This window comes from Cryptomeria japonica, chromosome 5, assembly GCF_030272615.1.
Source record: "Cryptomeria japonica chromosome 5, Sugi_1.0, whole genome shotgun sequence".
In the NCBI taxonomy this organism is placed as follows: domain Eukaryota; kingdom Viridiplantae; phylum Streptophyta; class Pinopsida; order Cupressales; family Cupressaceae; genus Cryptomeria; species Cryptomeria japonica.
The window spans coordinates 450,122,493-450,140,773 of record NC_081409.1 but is presented as its reverse complement, the minus strand read 5'-3'; the positions used below and the strand labels follow the sequence as shown (position 1 = coordinate 450,140,773).

At 38.8% G+C, this 18,281-nt stretch overlaps 1 protein-coding gene across 4 annotated transcripts in view; it reads left to right on the top strand.

The window, feature by feature from the left end:
* The window catches only part of LOC131060756 (sister chromatid cohesion protein PDS5 homolog D), a 101,250-nt gene that overhangs the window by 30,124 nt on the left and 52,845 nt on the right, over window positions 1-18,281 (top strand). Inside the window, exon 4 of one of the 4 annotated variants that reach the window (XR_009110437.2) lies at window positions 17,376-18,124. The exons of the other annotated variants lie outside the window; for them this stretch is intronic. The gene's annotated coding sequence lies outside the window, so the exon portion shown is untranslated. The remainder of the gene's footprint in view (window positions 1-17,375; window positions 18,125-18,281) is intronic. 4 annotated transcript variants of the gene reach the window in all.

Genomic DNA, 18,281 nt, shown 5'->3' with positions numbered 1-18,281 from the left:
CTAAAGAAGCCGACTAGGGGTTTGAGTTGCTCAAAAAGAGGATAACTACCTGTTGATGTGTATTTTGTACACGACCAAACACAAAATAAAATACCCAGAGGTATCTTATCCTCTCTTGAGTAAAGTTTCCGAATGCTGAAGATATCGCAAAAAGGATCAATCGGTGAAACTTCAGGGTTCTGTTATGTAGGTTCTCTACTCGTGGATAAGCACCAGTGGTCGTTGTGTTTACTGTTTTTCAAGGGGCCTTATGTACTTTCAGGGAAAGCTTATTCGTGCGACTACTTTTCAAATGAGGAAACAGGATTCTCCTAATGCTAACTGATGTTTCAAAAAAGATCAAAAGATAAAGCTTTCAAGGAGGCGAGACTAAATTAATCCTAAGAATGACTCAGTGTGTTTGGTCTTGATAGAACTCTACCAATTTCAGTATTGCCAAGAGGTTACAACTCCACTGGAATTGGTGCGATCTTCTAAGGGGATTCAATGATTTTCAAATCACTAAGGGGATAGATACCATCAGTAAGATACATATCAATGCCTCCAACAATGATTGAACTCTTAAACAATCTCGATGTTTCCAGTTGACCACACAAGGCGTTCTTACAATCAGTAAGGAGCTAGTGGTTTGGAATGTGAGTCTTACCAAAGATCAAGCACAACATTCGTCCTTTAAACTTAAAACTCAAATGCTATCTCTACTAAGAGTGATTCAAGAAGACAAGCAACCATGAAAATAGCCACAAGGATTGCAATAAAACACCATAACTTCAATATTTCATTGATCTCATAGCCAAATAAAACAACAATTGTTCAACTTTCTCTCTTCACTACTTATTTCTATGCTGCTGACAATATTAAACTCTAAAAATTCTACCTCTCTCTCTCTTACTTTTTCTTTCAACTCCTTAAAATGAAGTGAGTGAGGGCTTATATAGCACTCTCAAATACAATGAATGGCCTAGATCAAAAGAAGATCGATGGCTGAGATTTTGACACGTAAACCCTAATTAGGGTTTGTTACAAAAAAGTCCCCATTTAGATAAGCACTATCAATCCATAGCCAATAGGAATTGGCACAAATAACGAGGAGACATAGACCAATAGGAATTAAGTTGCCACATCATTTTATAACAACTTCTCATCTAGAACTTTGTTCCTCTTTCTATACTCTTTTCTAGCATATTCAATGAATCTGGACGTGATCGCCTCAATCTCAGCAATGGGAATCTCAGGAAGATTCTTCATCCGTTCCTCCAAGTGAAGGACTTGATCAAAGGCAGTGAGAAGAGTCGACTCCCATCCAAGTTCTATCTCTTTTGTTTTCTCAATCAGGAACATAGTAGAATGCATCTGATTTCGCTGCTCTTCGGTGATTGTGTTCTCCTCTTTGCAAAAGATGATCCTGATCTTGTCTTCCAATTCCTGGATGTCTACATCCGTCTCGATCTCAATTCTTCTGTCAAGGATCGTACACAATACCTCAAACACCTTGTCTTGAATAGGGTGGATGGTTCCCTCAATGCGGCTGGAACTGATATCTTTGAAAAGAACTTTCTTTATCTGGAGCAAAGTTGACCACTACAGAAGGCTATAGGCTTCTCCATTCATTATCTTCTCTTGTGCTAGAACCTGTCTTGGTGTCCTTCTTATCACTTGCAAGACCGGGATGACAACATCTCTAGTGTGAGCGAATGCATCCACAATTACCAATAGATTATGGATGATCTCAAGAACCTGGATAGCCCGATGGACCTTCTTCATCATCCTTGTTGCAAATTCAATGGCAACCTTGTAAGATTCATCAATCCAAGAACTCATGATTTGAGCTAAGCTCTTCATTCTTTCTGCCTCATTTACTGACTCAAGAGGAAGTGCATGCAAAGGAGATATTGTTGGATCTTGTCGTCTCAAAGGTTGATTAAGATGGCTAAAATAATTCTTCCAAGCACTGACCTCCTTTTCTAGTTTCTTATTCTTTTCCATTTCTTCTTTGAGTTTGTCGTTAAGTGCTCTCACTGAATCAGCTGCTTCTTCCATAGCCTGCTCGGAGGTAAGTGGGCCAAGATCAATTGTATCTAGATCATATTCTTTTGCTAGAATCTTATCCTCATACTTGTCTACCAATGGTGTAGCTATCTGCACCTTTCGGGATCCTGCTTCATCTCTAATTACTTTTGACATCTTGGTGGCCTTCTTCTTTTCGACCTCTTCATGAGAACTTCCTATGAGACTTTCCAAGTCGAACACTTGTTCCTTCTCTTCGACCACAACTACCTTTGTTAGCCTTTCTTTTAGCCAATCTGGAATGGAAGACTTCCTTTCCCTCACTTGTATTTCTTTAGGCAGAGGTCTATCTTCTCTGAAAGGAGATGTTGCTTCATCATCATTCTTTTCTTCTTGTTGTTCGTTAGCACCAACCTGAAGAGATTGACTAGATGAATGCTGAGGTGCCTTTCCTTTACCTCGATTATCATTCTGCACCATGGATTCCATAGACTCATCAATTTCATACACTATCTGCCTTTGATCTTCTCCTTGACTTGCTTCCTTTTCAGGCCTAGAAGATGTACTTGGTGGACGATTAGGATTCACCTTTTGTTTCTTCTTGGAAGGCTCTCTCTTCTTAGGTCCTTCTTTTCTCTTTGAACCCTTGGAATGAGAAGTATTCTCACTCACACTTGCCTCTCCTTATTCTATTCTTGTCTCCAGGGTGAATGTCATGGATACATTCTGCTCCTTCAACTTTTGATGTTGTGTGTCTACCCATCTACGAGTACAAGGTAACACAGGAGCCATCAATGCTCTTAGGTCCAAAACCTCTGGCTCATTCCAATCTATCTTCACTTCTTTATCTTCCTTCTCATAGGATGATTGGAGGTATCTACCACTGTCCTGGGATTGATCGGCTACTCTGTAAACTTTACACTTCCTGATGAGATCCAAGGGTAACTTGGAATGCATCTTTCTTTTCACTTCTATATCATCCTGAATATTCATCCAGAAGTCTTCAACTTGAAACTCATGCTTGTACTTCTTCCCGACTGTCTCTTCTATATGACCATGAGGATCGAAATTCTCCCTTGAGGTAAAGGATGTGAATGAATATAGAGATAACTCCTCCTCTGCATCTTCCACGGCTTGAGAATTAGGACACACTTCAATTGAATTTCCCAGTAGAATGGGCGTGGGAATTCCATTTCCATGCTTGTGTCTTGATGCTCTAGCATAAGCTGCCAACTGCCTAGTCACTTCAAGTAATATTATTCTGTCTGTAGGATATCTCGGCAACATGTAGGGAGGTGAAGGACATCCATGAACTCTGATGTATGTGAATTTTGGAAACTGAATGAACCATGCACCATGCTTCTTCACGAGCTCCTGTGCTTTTAGAGACAATTGATTGTGAGTCCCTCCTTGCAATGTCCTGGTGATATACATCGTGAAGGTATCATTGATTAGCTTGTAATCATTCTTTGGTGGATGATGTAGTTGAATATAAGAATCACAAACTCTTATTTCTCCGGGTCCTCTTCCAAAAACTCCTCTGTGTGGTAGCCCTGCGTACTCAAAACTTTTGACTAAGGAATATATGACATATGAACTCATGTGAAAAGACTTGGTAGGGGCTAGCCTCCTCAACTGTACGTCCAGGTTATTACTAATGATTCTAGCCTAGTTGAGCTTTCCTTTTCCTTGCACAATCACTCGTATGAAGAAGAACATCCATTTGTCGAAGAAGAAGGCTTGAGAGGCACCAGTAACCCAATTGAGCATGGTTATCGAGTCTTTGAATTCTTCTTGGAAATCAATTCTGTGCGGTGTATTCGGAATCTTGTTCAGGCGAGGTCGACTTTTGAGCAACCAATTCTTGTAGATGAAGTTCAGGCAGGAATCAGGATATCCTCGTACACAGACCTAGTTCCTCTAGACTTTTGTAGATCATGTCTCTCTGCTCTGGGAGATGAAAGGCTTCACTTATGGCTTCCTCTGAAAGGTAGGCTAAGACAGTTCCATCCTCGGCTACGATCGTCCTCGAATGTGAATCATAGTGCCGGGCACATTCGATCATCAACTCGTGACACTTGACTGCAGGAGGGAAACCTGCGGCCTTGATGATGCCACTCTCAATTATCCTCTTCGCAACAGGTGACGGCTTGCCGATGTAAGGCGCTTCCAGAAACTTCTTCACATTGAAGTTTCCTAGATTGGTGTCTCCGATATTGCTCCACTTAGACACGATCCTGGTCTCCAATTCATCGTTCTTCTGATCCTCCTTGATGAGAGCCTGCCGGGTAGTGGATCCACTAGCCTTGGGGGTCGTCATTTGATACCTACAAGAAACGCCTAAGTCAGGTTTGAGCATGACATTTAAGATAGGAGATTTGAGACGTTTCAAGGAAATAAGAAGATTACAATTTGAAAATAATATGATAAACCTTTAGAATTATGAACTTTCAAATTGATACTAATTATGAATTAAATCAGATTGTGAAAGACTTAACCATGCTATGAAAAATTAAATTAAATCTTGAATAAGCTTTCAAAAATCTGATTATACATACCTCTTCCTTGATTCTAACTATCAACCTTGAAAAGAATGGATAAGGAAAATGGGAATTTGCTAGATAAGAGGTCTTTGATCTGAATTTTAGACTCTTCCCTTTGATGAATTAAACCTTCAATTAACCTTCGAGTTTCCTCCAAAATCTGGAAATTGACCTTCAAGTAATGATTTCGCCTTCAACTTGCTTTCAAGATCTGGAAAATATCCTCCAATCTGCTCAACTTCGCACCTCCAAATCTGCTCCTCAAATTCGCATAAGCGAAAATGAAAGAATGATTTAAAAATTTCAAAACACACCCCTCTTATATAGGGTGCTCACTTCACTTTACCCCTAGGCCGACTTGGCAAATAGGTAAATAAATAAAATAAAACAAACTCCACAAGCTGGCCGACTTGACAAATAGGTAAAAATAATGAATTTTGGGCGCTAAAATATAATTTTTTTGATTTTAGGATAATTTCAACGCCCAAAGGTTGATTTTTTATTTATTTTAAGGCTTAGAAAAATTAATTAATCAATTTATAAGTGCCTTAATTCATGCGAATTTGTCTTAGTCCCCCAAATGAGATTTGATTAGCAAATTTAATGAAAAGATATAAGTAAGCTTAGTGGATGCTAAAGTTTGATCAAGGTTTGATGAAGGCTCATTCTCCATAGGCACTAGAATGTTCAAAGTATGATGGAGGCTTAAATTATTTCAAGGCTTATTTGAACTTTTCATCTAGGCTTATTCACTCCATCAGTCAAAATCCTCACCACCTAGGCTTGTCATCTCTTCATGTTCTTTGTCTAGCCCAAACAAGGCGAAGAATAGGCTTTCTCAAGGATTTCGCCCTGGACCCTTTGGAAGGGTTAGGAGCGATTTTCTTGATTAGGCCTCAATTACCCCATTTTTTTCACTCCAAAATCCTTCGGGAGGTGAGCATATGCTTGTTTTGGCCTAACAAAGCCTAGGATTTCAACCTTTTAGCTTCTCACAAGGGGAAAATGGTTGATTTAGAGAATTTTGCCCTGGACCCTTTGGAAGGGTCAGGAGCGAATTTCTCTCTTTGCTTGTTTTCCTTCACTTCAACTCACGTTGCAAGGCTTGAATAACCTCCCTCCAGTCTTTTCATGCCTTAGGAATCAAAATCTTGTCTTGACACAATGGGGAAATAGTGATTTTGATGAATTTCGCTCTGGACCCTTTGGAAGGGTCAGGAGCGAAATTCACTTTTTGCTTGCCTTTTCACACCCAATTTCACTTTCTTCACTTCATTTCATCTGGACTCCCTCACATTGAATCCATTTCCCTTCTTGGCAACATTGGTTTGATCTTCACAATGCCTAAAAGGTCAAATTCGCTCAAAAACCTAGCCAGGGACAGGACCTATCCAGATTTTCGCTCTGGACCCTTTGGAAGGGTCAGGAGCGAAATTCCAATTTTAGCTCAAAATATGCATCTTTTGTGGTCAAAAATCTTTCCAAGGAATTCCAAATAGCTTCTTTCACTCTAGCCTAGGCCCGACTTCACTCAAATCTTGGAGAAAAAGGTGGTTGGAAGAATTTCGCTCTGGACCCTTTGGAAGGGTCAGGAGCGAAATTCACTTTTTAGCTTGAAATTAGCATATTTGAAGGCAACAAACTATTCAAGGGCAATCCTAGGAGTATCCCTGACTTGGCACAAACTCTTTGAAGATAGGATGTGTTTTAGGATTTTCGCTCTGGACCCTTTGGAAGGGTCACGAGTGAAAATCTTGTTTTGAGCTCATTCCTTCATCATTTCATCTTGAATCCACATCACAAGGCAATGAAACACTTTTCCTCTTTCATCCAACCCAAGTTTGACTTGATTTTGCAAGAAAAAATAGGTGATTGAAGGATTTTCGCCCTGGACCCTTTGGAAGGGTCAAGAGCGATTTTCAAGTTTTTAGCATGTTCCTCCATCATTCAACTCCAATTTACCTCCAAGACTAAGGACACATCTCCTCACTCCCATCTAGGCCATAAAAATCAAAATTTGAACTTGTCTTGCAAAGAAAGTAGGCGATCCTAGGATTTTCGCTCTGGACCCTTTGGAAGGGTCAGGAGCGAAATCTTTGGTTTGAGCTTACTCCTCCATCATTCGACCTCAATCAATCTTTAAAAGGGCAAGAACACCTCTCCATCCACTCATCCAAGCTACAAAGACTCAAAGTTGACTTGATTTTGCAAGGAAAACAAGTGATTGTAGAATTTTTGTTCTGGAACCTTTGGAAGGGTCAGGAGCGAAATTCACTTTTTGGCTCAATTCCTTCAATTTCAATGATTTCTAGCAACTTGAAGTCACTCTTAGGGACATCTCCTTCTTGATTTTACCTTAGCCTATATTTGATCTAGCACAAAGTTGAGAGCAAAGAGAGGCTTTGAGAAAATTCGCTCTGGACCCTTTGGAAGGGTCAGGAGCGAAAATCTCACCCTTGACTTGATATTTCATCTCTTCAACTCCAATCTACTCTAGAAGGCAACTAAACATCATTCTTCACCCAAGGGATAAGGTCTTAAGCCAAAACAAGGTCAAAAAAATAGGTTTGCAAGGAATTTCACCCTGGACCTTTGGAAGGGTCAGGAGCGAAATTTCCTTTTTTGGCTAAAACCTTCATTCTCCAACGCTTTCAAACATCCTTAAGGATTTCAATATGCCCATTCTCTCTTTCAACATGCCTTGGACATCAAAATTTGGCCAAATAAGGAAAGAAATGAGTCGTAGGTTGATTTTCGCTCTGAACCCTTTGGAAGGGTCAAGAGCGAAATTCACTTTCTAGGCAAAATCTTGATCTTCTAAAGCATCCCACTCCCTCTCAGGCCAAGAACATACCAATTTATCCTCCATCATGCCAACACCTAGTCAAAACAAGGAAGAAAACAAGAGTTATAAGGATTTTCGCTCTGGACCCTTTGGAAGGGTCAGGAGCGAAAATCATGTTTTAGGCTAGAATTCCTCTTCTTTCAATCCTCACAAGGCTAGAACATTCAAAAGCATCTCCAAGCATGCATTAGAAACTAAAAGCTTGGCCTGAACAATGAAGAAATTGAGGTGTCCAAGGATTTTCGCTCTGGACCCTTTGGAAGGGTCAGGAGCGAAAATCACTTCCCAGGTTGATCTTCATTTTCCTTTCAACTCATTCTCATACAAACTTGGTCAATTCAACTTCCTTTCAACTCAATCAAGACAAATCTCCATCCAACTGGGTCTAGGCGAGGCCAAACTTGGTTTCAAAGTCAAAGGAAGGTAAAAATGGAAGATTTCGCTTTGGACCCATTGGAAGGGTCAGGAGCGAAAATCTTGATTTGGACAAAATTCCCACCTTTTAGTGCCTTCATTCATTTTCCTTGGCCAGAGTACATCAATCCACCTTCCAACATGCCTTAGAGACAAATAGCTTAGCCAGAGTTAGGAAGGAAATGAGGGTTATGAGGATTTTCACCCTGGACCCTTTGGAAGGGTCAGGAGCTAATTTCCTCTTCCGGGCTAACTTCCATTATTCTGATACTTCAAACCTTGGATATCCTTCCAAAACTCCTTTAGTCATCATCAAGTGCATTTGCTCATCCACTTTTAAAATCGCCACTTCCATCTCTTCCTGACCACTGACTCTGCTCAATCGACTCGGACTTGGAGGAAAACAAGACTTTGACAAGAAAACCATCACTCCAAACCTACCCCTACCTAAGACTTACCATCCCTTTTCCTCAGTCTATCCATCCTCATTCCACTGAAAGGAAAAGCTCTTCTAAGGCAAACATAGGGCTCCAGGCAGACAACTAATGACCTCCCAAAACCAGGCTGGACTCAGCTTGAAAGAAACCCTAAGACGAGCTCTCGGAGAGAAACCCTAATCTACCCAACCCGGGCGACCACTCACTCACTCACTCCAAACTCTAGCAAGCAGAGAGAAAACCTAACCAAGGGAAAGCAAAACCCTAAGAAAAAGAGGGGGTCCCCATTCTAATGGGGCGATGTGTGAAATGGTCACAACACTACCGAACCCATCATAGTTTTACCAAGTTTTGATAAGTTGTTTACCCTAGAATGTGATGCTAGTCATATAGCAGTAGGAGCTGTTTTGAACCAAGAGGGAAGACCAATAGCATTCTATAGTGAGAAATTGAATGACGCCAAGAAGAGATACTCATCCAATGTCTTAGAATTTTATGCCTTAGTGCAAGCTCTTAGGAAGTGGAGGCATTATCTTTTGCCTAAAGAATTTGTAGTGTTTACAGATAACCAAGCCTTGAGTTTTATCAATTCTCAAGAAAAGTTGAGCAATAGACACATCAAATGGATAAAATACCTGCAGGCATACACTTTCACTATCAAGCACAAAAAGGGACAGCTGAACAAGGTAGCAGATGCCTTAAGTAGAAAACTTCTCACTGTGCAAGAAGTGACTTTGCAGAGCATAGGTGTGGAGAGTTTCAAGGAGCTTTATAGGGAAGATGAAGACTTCTCTGAGGTATACAAGGTATGCAGTGAGTTTAATAATCATTTCAATAGCCAATATGCAGATTACACATTGCAGAGTGGTCTTTTGTTTAAGGGATGCTAGTTATGTGTGCCAAGGGGATCTATGAGGGAAAATCTCATATAGGAAAAACATAATGGAAGTCTTAGTGGACATTTTGGTCTGAACAAAACACTTGAGTTGGTGCAAAGATTTTATTATTGGCCGAAAATGTATAAAGATATCAGGAAGTATGTTGAGCAGTGTTTTGTGTGTCAGAGAGCCAAGGGTACTAGTTCAAATGCTGGACTATACCAACCTTTACCAATTCCCAAAAGACCGTGGGAGTGCATCAGCATGGATTTTATTGTGGATTTGCCAAAAACCAAGACTGGTCTGGATAGTATTTTTGTCATTGTTGACCGGTTTAGTAAAATGAGTCATTTTGTTCCATGCAAGACTACGCATGATGCTAGTTACATTGCACTTTTATTTTTCAAAGTGGTGGTAAGAATTCATGGGCTGCCTCTCAGTATAGTTTCAGATAGGGATGTGAAGTTTATGGGACATTTTTGGAAAACTCTGTGGACAAGACTGGGAACTAACCTTTCTTTTGGTTCTGCTTATCATCCGCAGACAGATGGTCAAACTGAGGTCATTAACCGAGTACTGGGTAATCTTCTGAGGTGTCTGACAAAAGAGTATGGACAGATGTGGGATCAAGTGCTACCACAGGCAAAATTTGCCTGTAATGACAGTGTCAACAAAACTATAGGTAAGAGTCCTTGTGTCTCAGTGATATTCCAGTACCACCCGTTTCTAAACCACAGGCGGAACAAATTTTGGATTCTAGGGTGAAGAAGAAAACGAGGCATGGCGTGTACATGGAACACTTAATGAAGTGGCGCTTTTTACCTGAAGCCGAAGCCACTTGGGTTGCAGAATCTGATTTCAATAGACTTGGCATTGATGTCGCCTTGTCCCCCCCAGGGGAGACTTGATCTTTTTGTGTGGGGAGTATGGTGCAGGAGCACCTAAGGGTGAGCAAATACCCTTTTCAATTTTGGAAATTTTGGCATAAGGACTGGTTCTAGTCCATTAGGTTGTTTGTTTGGAGCTTGGAGTGCATTTTTGTCTTCTTTTGAAAATTCTTGTTTCAGCAAGACTTGTCTTGATGAAACCACCAGCATATGGAGTGCTACCATTGGCTATCGGAACAACCGGTTTTACCCTACCGTGATGCCCGATGAGTATGCATAAGACCGAAGTGGAGCCATCGGATATCGGCGGGAGTGTTTTCTACCTACCCCGATAACTCGATGAAGTTGCCAGCGGTTGGAGCGCGTGGAGTGAGCTCAGAGTGGAGCCATCGGGTATCGACAAGACTAGTTTTCGTGCCGCCCGATGACCCGATAGGAAAGCATACTGTCTAGAGTGCTATCGGCTATCGGTACAACATGTTTAGAGCTACACCGAAGACCCGATAGGAAAGCATACTGTCTGGAGTGCTATCGGCTATCGGTACAACATGTTTAGAGCTACACCGAAGACCCGATGGAACAACATACTCTTGGGAGCGCGCCATCGGATATCAGTGGGAGTGTTTTGATGCTACGCCAATAACCCGATAAGAAGGTGCACGAGTTGTAAACTGTCATCGATCATCGGAATGAATGTTTTGACGCTATCCCGATGAGCCAAAGGAAGTACGAAGTCAGTTATAGGCAGGAAACCGATTGTGTCGAGTTCAATCTCGTCTGTTAGGGATGATCCATGACATGTCAAGGAGGCTATAAAAGACCCAATGGGCAATTTGTAAAGAGGTTAGAAAGAGGTTGGATTGGGATTGTCGGATGTGTTGATTCCACAGGAACAAACATCTTTTGAATAGCAATGTGAAGATCTGGTTTCTTTTCTCAGAGTTCAATTTTTATTTGTAAACTGTAAATAATGGCATAAATCTTTAAATGCCAGTGTGATAGAGTAGATGTTACTTTTCTGTGTTTTGTGAGTTCCAATTTTGAAGTCATGCCAAGCTCGACTCTGTAGATAAAGTTGTCTTTCTGTTCTTGTTTTCTGTTGGTGACAAGTAGTTATAACATGGCTCTATCTTGATTCTCCATCGTGGGATCCACACGACTATTGGAGGTTGTCAAGAAGAGCCAGCCATGAACAATAGAGTTCTATTTGTAGCGGACCTGGGAATGGCGTCGGCCGTTTCAACAGACTGGCCCTAGGCGAGCTTGATGATAGCCCGACTAGGTATCAGTGACCAAGAGAAATCACTTGCAGGGTAGACCGGAGTCTAGGCTGTTAGCCTCCGACCAGGAGAAGATGGAATCAAAGGGAGAGAAGATCCGAACATGAGGAGAACACAACTTAGGAGAAGTTGTAGGTATAATTAATGGTGGAGTAAAACCCTGCAAGGTGTCTGGTTAGATTCAGTGGAATAGTGAGTTGGTGGATTTACGAAAGTGAATTCACAAAGATCAGAGTAACAAACCTCGGTAGTGAGGACCTAGAGTGGATTAGGGTAATAGAGAGGAGCATTCCCAGGTTAGGCTAGAAAAAAGGCCTTGGAGTGAGTCAAGCTGACTCAAGCAATCTAGGGTCCTCCCTATCAGGGGGTAAAGGAGTTTGTAGAAACATTGAACATATCTGTGATCACTATTGCAATGGTATAATCTCTATGCAGTAACACTGGATTAGTGAATTGGACACTTGCAACATACCCTTTGTAGAGTTTTCCACCCATTTTGGTTTTGTCTAGTTAAATACCTGTATTACGTGTTCTTGCTTATTGTGTGATGTGTTTATTTGTTAATTTGAATATTTCTGCTGCTTCAAGTAGATAAGGGATTAGGGTAGTCTATGTTGAGAGTTGAAGGTGCAGGCCTAGCGAGTAATACTCATTCTGGCTTGATGTGTTCCTAGGGTTATAAACCCAACAATTATGGATCAGACACTGATTTTTGAGGGTATCTGAGAAAGAGTAGGGCCTAGGACAGTGAAGGTGTAATGCCCCGCCAGGAAACCCCGAAGGGATAAAGCTAAAACACAAGGATAGAGTGCAAATATTTTTTTAAAAAAAAGTTAAAACAAAATAATGATACATTGTATTATCATTAAGTTCAGATTACACAACGGAAGACTTGACTTACACCTAAAGAGTTTCCCAACGTGCTTACTTGATTCAACACTTAACTCAACTCACGCTAATTAATACAGTTAAGTTGATTAACTCGATGACATGACTATACTTAAACAATGGTTAAATTCGTTCGGTAGATTAAAAATATAGATAACATGATTAAGTTCATCCATTACATTTTAACCATACATTACGTTCAATCTTACAATAAAACATATGTCATGCATCTAATTTCCATACATACTTAATTGCATTAAAAGCTAATGAATACTTTCCATTATGCTGACCTACATTTTTCATGATCCAAATTACTGCATTTAATATGATAACTACATACATGCATTTAACATTAACATCATCTAATCCACATTATACATTTTAACCATAATGCCATCCATACATGCTAAATAAAAGGAAAACAAATGAACACAAACACCACATAACACCAAATTGATATTGGAGTTCACCCTTAGTGGGTTACATCTCCAGGTCTGCTCAACTGCAAAACCCCTCTAATAAATAATAGGGTGAAGAATACATAAGGTTCACATCCATTACAACTTGCCAATAAGGCGTACATAAACAAATAATACATATGACCACATTGGTCAAAAGATACATGAATGATCCTAGAAGGAGGAAAATGATCCATTTGAAACATGATAAGAAGCAATTACAAAAGAACAACTGGAGCACCCGCGAAACTAACCCATCATAAGCAACCCATGGTCTAACATGAATATCAGGTACTCACAAGGGCATAAACAACCATATATGACTCCACAACAGTGCTCCTAGCAAAGACAACACAAACTGCACACTAGTGAACATAAGGGACAAGTGTCATCACATAACCTGGTATGGTTACCCTGGCAGGCCTCTATAGGTCCCGACCCCATCTACTAGGTTACCCTGGCAACCTTTCCTGAACCTCTGGTCCATCCAAGTCTCATGTGGACCCAACACATCCTTTCGTGAAGACAAGGTTGTTGGTTTGCCATTTTAGACCTTCTCACTGCATTCCGAATTTGTACTGGCCTCATCCCATGCGTGAGGCACAATTATCTTACTTAGTGTTTTTATCTATTAAACTCTCAAATAAACTATTAAGTTATCACTTGTTTAGACACACTTTCGATGGGTTACGCTGCAACCACTTTGGGCGCGACCCCCACTCGAAAGCCACTCTCCCATATGACACTAGATCATAATCAAACGAAACTCCAAAAACCAAGGTATACACAAGGACTAGCATACGGAGTTCAATACGGTAGGAATACCCACTTGGCAAACAAGTCCTCATACGAGGTGCATTGACTGACGACTCTCTGACTAGAGACATGACCAGCTATAGTCAACCACGTAACAACACCCAACACTCGCATTGAAGGACATGACCAGATACAAACAAACACATGAAAACAGTCAATACAAGAGATCAAGGAGATAACCAGATACAAAATAAGCATATGACAATGTCCAACACTCACAATCTAGGGCTTGCCATTTTTTTAATCAAATGCGAATACAGAAAATTAAACATGCATTGACATAAATCTATAATGCCAAATCATTTTTCCATAACACTCTAAAATACAAATCGATCAAGTTTTTTAATAGATCTAAATTGATTGCAAATTGTTTACCTCGTTAAGGTACATGTCGCCCATGGTTTACTAATTCAACTATAATTCAATTTACATTATAAAATAATATAAATACTTCACAATGGATTTTCAACCCAAAATCACATTAATATAATTATATTTATATGCTATACATACAAAGATATAATTAAATATATATTAACTAAAATTTGATATTTATTTTTCAAAATAAAATCATCATTTCCATTCTTTTTGAAATAAATAATCTAATCTCATCTTTTGCAAAACAAATATGTACTTTCCAAATATGAAAATATACATATAAAAAGAAACTAAAATAGACAATCATTTTCCCAATAAAATAAACTTTCCTTGCATTTAAATAAAAACAAACTTAAATATTAATTAACATATGTTTATTTATGTACATTAATTAATAATTAAATAATAACCAAATACTATTTAATAGTCTTTTGAATTAAATAATAATAAAAAAAACTTTATTTTAAGAATATATATATATATATATATATATATATTGTTTTTTTGTTAAAAACAAAAAGCAAATATAATAGGGTAGACCCACGTGGGCCTCCCTTTCCCCAAGGGAATGCTTTGGCGGCAGACGCTAGCATAGGTAGCGCTGCTACCAAATGGTAGCACATCGCTACCCTGGGTAGTGCTGCTACCATCCCACGTGGTGGGGTTTTCCCTGCCACATGGGGGGTAAGGTTATTATTTTTTTTTTAAATTTCATAACATAACACAATATACCCAATTTCTGGGTACTCTCATAAATTTTCTGAGAACATTTCCCAAAAATAAAATATTGTTTTCATATATATATTTTTTTTAAAGGAAAACACCAGCATGCCTCAAAACTCAGACTGACAAAATTTAAGCATTCATCCACTTCCATTCAACCAAGCACAAACATAGTTCTCAGTTTAAAAACTGAATTTGAATGCATTTATTTGAAATTTTAACCAAATTTTATTGTGAACAGCCAACCCCCAAATTTTGATTTTGAAATCAATGTGAACAAGAAAGAGTCTGATTTGGAAGTGGGAAAAGGAAGCAAAGAGGGTTTTAATTCTGAAATTTAATTACACTCTTGCCATTCCATAAATTTAAAAGATTATCAAACCAAACCACATACAAATTTCTTCCAAAACAAAATCAGTAAATTTCTTGACAACAAAGGAGATTAACAAAGATCCTACCTCCATATGCAATCCTGGAAGTCATTTGCTGAAGAGCCCAACCTGCAAGCTCAAGAAATTCCTTCTTCCACAAATGCCCAAAATTTTTCCATTCCAAAAATAACTCCTCCAAATATTTTTCAAAACCTAGGTTAAAAGGAAATTGTTTGACCAAAAATCCATTTTTTTGGTTGAAATTATTTTTCTCAAATAAAAACATTTCCAAACAATTCAATATGCAAAAATTGCTTTTCTTTCAAAATTGATTTTCTCAATTGAATTAAAACTAACATTTCTATTTCAAAATGCCAAAGAGGGTAAGATATTTCTATTTTCAAATACTATTTAACCTTTCTTTTCAAAATGCATATACTTAATTAATTCATCATTTAAAATAAGCATTTAATCAAACTTGCTACAAACATGAATTTAGCAATCTGATTATTGATTAATCACACAAAGGGTTCCTATTTTATTTTGGTCCCTTTAATTTACAAATGCGTAAAAACATATTTAATCTAATTTAAACACTTGGGATTTAATAATCAATTTTTACTACACGCACAACACGCAACCCAAGAAAGACAAACAAATACACGACCCGCATGCCCAACCAAAAGGGAAACTGACGGACGACTGACAACGCTCACTTGAGTACGACTAGAGTAAAACGTAGGGTCTTATGACTACCTAATCCAATTCCTTTGGACCAGTAAGGTACACTCAAACCTACGAATCCAAGTGGAGACAAACCTCGTACCTATGCGGTACTGTACCTGCAATCTGCTGCAACCATGAACCACACATGCATACATATATATTTTCAATGAAAGTGTTAGCCCGGGGCTAATAACACGAATCAAAAGAGCACCTAATCTTACATAAGAATCGATGCGAAATGAACATTTACAGTTACACACATTAAGCATAATACCTATCTATAACATTACAACATGGTAAATCAACCATTCAAGAAAGCCACTTAGAAGTCAACCAAGGTCAAACTGGTTTTAAAAATCTGACTAGGGAAGGGGTACTACAGCGATTAGACACAGACAGGTTGAGCTGCAGCCATGATAGGATCATCAAAGTCAACAAAGAGTGAATGAGAAGAGTACCTTTGTTGTGTGTTCTTGCTTATTGTGTGCCTTGTTTATTTGTTAATTTGAATATTTCTGCTGCTGCGAGTAGATAAGGCATTAGGGCAGTCTATGTTGAGTGTTGAAGGTGTAGGCTTAGCAAGGAATTCTTGCTTGATGTGTTCCTAGGGTTATAAACCCAACGATTATGGATCAGACACTGATTTCTGAGGGTATCTGAGAAAGATTAGGGCCTTGGACAGTGAAGGGATTAGACACAGACAGGCTGAGTGCAGCCATGATAGTATCAACAAAGACAACAATAGTGCAAGGAAGGGCCGCTGCCATGTGCAGAGGCCAAATGCCAGTCAGGACTTTAGGAAGAGAATGTGCAGGGGCAAAGTGATGCAACAACTATTTGTTAACGTGTTTTCTAATGTAAATTTATACTTTACATATTATAGCTGCAACCATGATAGGATCAGCAAAGCCAATAAAGAGTCCAAGAGAAGGGCCACAACCATTAGTGGAGGCCAAATGCCAATCAGGACTGTAGGAGGAAAATGTGCAGGGGCAAAGCATAGTTGGCAGACTTGCTGAAAATTTGTCAAGTAAATCTTAAGGTGAGTTTTCGAGCGAAAAAACTCACCCGGGAAACTCGCCAAGTTTCTGGTGAGTACAGGCCAGATTTTGGTGAGTACTTGCCAGAAACTAGACGAGTTTGAGCCGTAAACTCATAGGTCGTGGAATAAAAGCAGGTCATTTAAAAAAGAAAGATAAAAACCTTTTTTTAACTGTGAAGAGATGCAATTTCTCTTGTTTGAAACCTCCAACGCCCTTCTCACTATCAACACAACATTCAAAGTGCTTTTTGCATCTCTGAGTGAAGACCTAAATGGGTTTTAAGCGAATTTGGAAGGCGAATTTGAAGCATAGGTCAGTTTTTTTTTTCTTTCTAAACCATTTTTCTTCATTTTGGCTGCAAATTCAGCATCTAGGTTAAAAAAATTCATCATATGCTAAAATGAGGTAGTATTTTTGCATTTAAATTTTAAAAGATGCATCACAATTTTTTGATGATTTTTTTCTGATTTTTTAAATGAATAACTGTTTTTTACATACACAACTTATTTTATTGATTTTAACCTTTTTTTTGGAAATAAAATGTTTAAAATCTTTAGATTATATTAACTTGTTATTGATTTAAACTAATTTTATTCTGAATTTTAGTGATTTATGTTGAATTTAGGTTAATTTTTCTACATTTAAAAATTAAAATGTTGTGCTTTCACTTTGTATGTGTAGGTTAAATACATCATATAATGGCAAATAGAGAAGCTTTTGGATCAAGTTCAGCTTCAGGCTGCTCCCCATTTGTGCTACTATCGATTACAGGAACTTGACCTACTAGAGCTAGAGATTTGCTTGGAAGTATGTTGTGCAACAACAGATGCCGAGGTCAATTATTTCATTAAATGTCAAAAGCTATATCATGGAGGCATAAATTGCCTCAAATACCATCTTGCAGGCATTACTCATTGTGATGCCAGGCCTTATACCCACACTACCAAAGAGGTAAAAAGAGAGATGAATACTCAACTTGCATTGGTAGAAGAGAAAAAATTGCAAACGGAGAAGACAAGGGCAGCCATAGCAGCATCCATAGCTAGTGGTATGGTCCTCAAGTGCAACCAAAATCAGATGAAGAGACGACATGTCAAGGCATAGTAGGCTCTCTTTGTGGTCCACTCATCTGAAGCACATTGACCTCCACTTCATCTACTTCAAGTAGAGTGCTAGTGCCTACACCTATACACACACCACATAGTTTTTTTGTGCCCAGAAACAAAACTAGAGCAGAACCATCATTAGAAGCTACAGGATGGAACTTTGAAGGTGCATGAACATGTAGATATGGCATGTTCCGATTTTTGGTACTTCAACAACATTCTTTTCAATGTGGCAAGTAGTCCTTATTGGGAGAATTTGGTAACTACATTGATAGTTGCGGGAAAAGGCTATAAGATGCCTTCTCATAAAGACTTGATTGGGAGGTTAGTTAATTTATACTTATAGTAATTTATGTTGAATTTTACACTAAATTTTGTTCATTAATTTATAGTAAAGTATGTTGAATTTTGGCTATTTTTTGTGTTTAAAATTTTGTATTTGTAGGTTGCTCATGAATGCAACCAAAAAGGCAAGGCTAAT